General features: G+C 31.3%; 1 pseudogene; it reads left to right on the forward strand.

The window, feature by feature from the left end:
* The first annotated feature begins 855 nt into the window (after nt 1–855).
* On the forward strand, nt 856–5,643 carry LOC112457141 (annotated as a pseudogene).
* The last annotated feature ends 304 nt before the right edge of the window (nt 5,644–5,947 follow it).

Here is a 5,947-nt window from a genome sequence, read left to right on the forward strand (position 1 = left end):
AAAAAATCCATGGAGACGCGAGAAGTTGTTGTTTGGAGTCGAATATCTCGCACGTAGTGTTGCCGCTTTTCCGCGTGCGTGATTGGCCGGTCGATGCCGGGTGTGATCGCGGGAGATCGCGGCGAGCTTCGTGCGTGTGTGTCGTGAGTGTCGTGAAATTGTGATGTGACAGTTCGCGTCGTGTCGTTAGGAGGTTAATAATAATATTATAGAGTGCAGCGAAGGGTTGATGATGATGATTAACGGCGAACTGGTAAAAGTAGATCAATTTCGGAGAGAAGAAATAATAAATTGCACATGTGGTTTTATGGAAGAGGACGGTTTAATGATCTCTGTCTCTGTTGGCAACATGGACATTGTAATTTTATTGAAAAGGAAAAGGATGTTTCTGAGAAATATACATTTGTTACATATGTCAAAATCCATATCGACTACGGCCGTCTAAGAAATATTATCACGATCAGGACTGAATTATGGAAGGAAAATTGTCAAGGTAATTTATTTATTAATATATTTACGTTTATATATTTAGATTGTGCGTGTGGTTATAATTATTTATATATAGTAATCTGTTTATATGTTATTTATTGATTTTTTAATTTGCAGCTTGTCTAACCAAATTCGAAATCAGTATAAGATAAATCAAAGGATTGCAATGTTGAAGCGTTCTTATGACTTGGTTGCTGCACTTTTACAAATTCAATAACTTCTTTATTGTCTGTGCGTAAAAATCAACGTGACACATTAAGTTATAAAGTTATATACGTCTGCCTTCTTGGAAAAGTTTTTTTGTCTGCATTATAACGACTAATTATGGAAGAAGACGGTTTAATGATCTCTGTCTCTGCTGGCAACATGGACATTGTAATTTTATTGAAAAGGAAAAGGATGTTTCTGAGAAATATACATTTGCTACATATGTCAAAATCCATATCGACTACGGCCGTCTAAGAAATATTATTACGATCAGGACTGGATTATGGAAGGAAAATTTTCAAGGTAATTTATTTATTAATATATTTACATTTATATTTAGGTTGTACGTGTGGTTATAATTATTTATATACAGTAATCTGTTTATATGTTATTTATTGATTTTTTAATTTGCAGCTTGTCTAACCTAACTCGAAATCAGTACAAGATAAATCAAAGGATTGCAATGTTGAAGCGTTCTTATGACTTGGTTGCTGCACTTTTACAAATTCAACAACTTCTTCATAGTCTGTGCGTAAAAATCAACGTAGCACATTAAGTTATAAAGTTATATACGTTTGCCTTCTTGGAAAAGTTTTTTTGTCTGCATTATAACGACTAATTATGGAAGAGGACGGTTTAATGATCTCTGTCTCTGCTGGCAACATGGACATTGTAATTTTATTGAAAAGGAAAAGGATGTTTCTGAGAAATATACATTTGTTACATATGTCAAAATCCATATCGACTACGGCCGTCTAAGAAATATTATTACGATCAGGACTGGATTATGGAAGGAAAATTTTCAAGGTAATTTATTTATTAATATATTTACATTTATATTTAGGTTGTGCATGTGGTTATAATTATTTATATATAGTAATCTGTTTATATGTTATTTATTGATTTTTTAATTTGCAGCTTGTCTAACCTAACTCGAAATCAGTATAAGATAAATCAAAGGATTGCAATGTTGAGGCGTTCTTATGACTTGGTTGCTGCACTTTTACAAATTCAACAACTTCTTCATAGTCTGTGCGTAAAAATCAACATGGCACATTAAGTTATAAAGTTATATACGTCTGCCTTCTTGGAAAATTTTTTTTTGTCTGCATTATAACGACTAATTATGGAAGAGGACGGTTTAATGATCTCTGTCTCTGCTGGCAACATGGACATTGTGATTTTATTGAAAAAGGAAAAGGATGTTCCTGAATGTGGAACGCTTCCACATTGACATATGTAACTGCAAACGTATGTAGTATTTCTTGTGACATGCTATACGTTATCAAAGATAAAGCATTAAAAATTGATGACTACGATTGCTTCATGCAACATTTCTTATGGTTTACGGAGAACATCATGTTGTTCTCTATAGTTACAACCATAATCTCTTGTGTGTTTTATCTCTAAATGGTATGTATTCTAAAGATTGTCTGAAAATAAGGTATGTGGTATTCCAGAATCATTAGATTTGTATAAAAATAATATCTGTCTAAATTTGAATCTTTTTACAGGAAACTTTATGTTTTGGTTATCCAGTAGAACATGTAGTTTCTTCTCCCGATGCAAATACAGCTTACATAAAAGTAAGAGATCAAATATTTAAATACACAAGAAACGGAAAACTTGAACAGACAAATATAACGTTAAACGAACAGTGTGATCAAATAGAAGTTATACGAGTTGATATCAAGAGATATTATCCTTGCTCTGTCTTCTGGAAAATAGTTTCTTGGTCGACGGAAAAGAAATTGCTAAGAATATTACAAGTTTTTACGTACATTCTGATTTTTTGTTTCTTACGACACTGCAATGTACATTGATTTGTGTCTTATTGAACGAAGTTAATATAAAGCAGCTAAATGAACGTGATTTAACTAACCAGCTCTCAGGGATTTAAATATGAACGAGATTTTATTTGCGGGTAAATACATACTTTTTATAATCTTTTTTTTTTTGTATATAGCATATTTTTCTGACTTTAAATATATCGTTACAGATACATCAGGTACCTACATCAGACGACTCGAAAAAGGTTCTCGTATAATAACGGCGATACCGTACGACTCAAAAATAATTTTATAGCTGCTTAGAGGAAATTTAGAATGTATACAGCCAAGGGCATTATCGGTGCATATAGTAAAATGTTACCTGAATAACTGTGATTATTTGACGGCACTTGCTATAATGACTAAACAACGTATAAACTTGAATTTATCATACGACCACGATCCACAATTATTTCTGGATAATGTGAAAAAGTTCCTAGAAGATCTTGTACAGCATAAGAAGTTAAATTGGTTGAATCTGTTTTTGTCAGAATTACAAAATGTCGATGTCACCCGTACAATGTACGCGTTTTGTTATGTGGATCGCCCTGTCAAATCTGACACTAGAAGTAACAAAATACAATTAATAAGGTAGACGAGATCTGTAAATTATTAAGAGATGCCATGGAGAAATATCAAGTTGCGGATAACTTAATACAACCAATATTGATAAGCTTGGTGAAAAATTAACAAAGACAAGGATTGGGAAAATACACTCAGTAAAATAAAGCGAGTGAAAATGTTGGAGGATTCACAGAGATCCGAGTTACATGATCCTACCGTATCCACTTATGAAGCGTTAAAGTGTTCACTGCATTTCGTCACTATCGATACGTTATATGATGTTTCATTAGGCATGTATGATTTAGAACTCGCAATGTTTATAGCGTTTGAATCATCGAAAGAAGATCCCAAAGAATATATTCCATTCTTGAATAATTTGAAAAAATTGGACCCAAATTACATGAAGTATTCTATTAATATGCATCTTAAACGTTACGAATTAGCGTTAAAATATTTGTCTAAAGATTCAACTAACAATAAGTTTGAGGAATGATTAAATTTGATACGTAGTCATAAATTATACCAGGCGGCAATAAAATTGTTTGAGAAGAATACTATAGAGTATAAAAAGGTGGCTGAAGTTTATGGAGAATTTTTGTCAAGTGAAGGAAAATATGTGGAAGCTGGTTTTATAGAAGTGGCGATCTTGACAAAAAGTTGTAGAAACATTTAAAATGTTAAATGATAATTGGGAGGATATAATCGCAATATCAAAAGAGATGAAACTACGGTAAAGATATATAATTTTTTTTCGTATATGCATGAAAGAATATTATCCTATCATCGTTAGAATTAATTACATATGCTTCTATTCACATAAGAATTAATTTTTTCAGCCCAGCAAATTCATACAAACTTCATAAGACACTGGTTGAACGTTTGAAAGCAGGGCGGAAATATAAACATGCAGCTATAGTATTAAAAGGATATCTAAATGATGTTGAAGAAGCAGTTGCGCTATTATATGAGGGGAGATTTTGGAAATATGCAATACGATCGTGTTTATTTTTCTAAGGTATATATATATATATTAACTTTTTTTAAGGTATATATATATACCTTTTTTTAAAAGAAATTAATCTTTCTTAACTATATAGATAAAAAAGATAGTAGAAATAGAGTTTATGCTTTCTTTAAAGCAGAAAATAATTGGTACATTGAAAAGTTTACATAAATACAAAGTATAATAATAGCATATAATTGAAGTAAAGCCCTTTGCACAATAGGCGATAGTGACAACGATAAAATTGCCGACAAAGCTATACCTTTGTTGGCAACTTTGTCGCTGTCACTATCATCATCGCTATCGCCTATTGTGCAAGGCGTCAGACTATTATAGGACAGGTTGCCGTTATATTGTATTATTACTGTAATTTCATGTACTTTTACGTCATTACGCATGATCATATACGTCTATATCATGTCAGTATGATAGACACTCTAACCACGCAACTATTAATTTTAGTACTTAATAATTTTTTATCTAATTGAGAACGACAATTTTAACTTATAGATTTATTCATGTTTTACGCACCAAAATACACAAAATTAAAATTTTAGCCAAATCGGTGAGGAAGCTTCTATCCTTAAAAAAAGTATAAAATAAAAAAAAATTTTTTAATAGAACCGACTTCAAAAAGCTCTAAAAAATAAAAAATATAGAACTTTTATATATTTTTTTAAATTCTTTCTTATTTTTTACAGTTCTTTTGAAGTCAGTTCTATCTTTCTTTCAGTTTTTGAGCAATTTTTTAAATTTTAATTGTCTTTTGCATTTTTTAAAATAGATTTATATATCAATTGCTATGTGACATAACAGTCACGTGCAAAATTTAATTTTATGGTAAAAAATTAAATATAATTTATTTTTAACCGACTTCAATATGGATGGGTTCATAACAACTTAATTTTGACAAATATTTAGATATTAAAGACGAAGGAACACGAATGTAAAGAGATCACGCCAGCAGAAACTCCATCGTTCTTCAATACAGCGGACAAAATGCTAAATCTAATGCATGTGACGTTAAAAGAAGCAAAATACATTATGACTATAGTGATGGATCTCAATGTTATATCGCTCGCGCTTCAAATTATTTGTTTAGCAGGTACATTTTATTATATTTCTCATTTTACTTATAAAATATAATAATGCAATTATAATTAAATTTTGTGAATTGAATGAATATAGGTAACATTTTATCAAGGATGCTATTATAGGCGGAAGAGCGGAGAGAAACAAATATCTGTTGTTACATGCTTTTAAATTTGAAAGATTACATAACGCTGGATAAGAAAATTGAAAAGAAGGGGCGAGACGATGGTGAGATCTCAATATATTTTTATATATTGTTTTTATATTACGAAATTATTATGTGTACTGGGTGTGCTAATGTTAGATATATGTTAGATGGCCCGCGTAGGAAAGCTGCGGGGTATGCTGAAGGTCTCGTGTTTGATCCGAAGAAAGGTTTCTACGACAAGCTGGGACTGCTGGATTTCAATTTCTTGTATTATATAAGATGTATTAATGCGAGTATATTATACAAGAGTACAATTTGTGTTTTAATTTTAATACATACCGACGCAAGGACTATACGATTATGGAATGCGATATGATTAGTTTACGCTCGTTGTTAAGACTGTTTGCTACCGACATAAGAATACAGTAGTTGTTTAAGAAATCGTCATTCTCCTTAAACATATTTAACGGCACAATATTAATATTCATGCATGGTTTAGTTTATTGATGGTAATTACATTGTCATGCTTGATATACGGATACATTCATTGAGATATAGAGGAGTAGCATTTGGTAAGAAGGATTCCCTGATTGTGAAACTGTGCCTCATTTTTAT

The sequence above is a fragment of the Temnothorax curvispinosus genome, unplaced genomic scaffold (assembly GCF_003070985.1).
Source record: "Temnothorax curvispinosus isolate PA1 unplaced genomic scaffold, ASM307098v1 QBEX01007541.1, whole genome shotgun sequence".
NCBI classification, from domain to species: Eukaryota; Metazoa; Arthropoda; class Insecta; order Hymenoptera; family Formicidae; genus Temnothorax; species Temnothorax curvispinosus.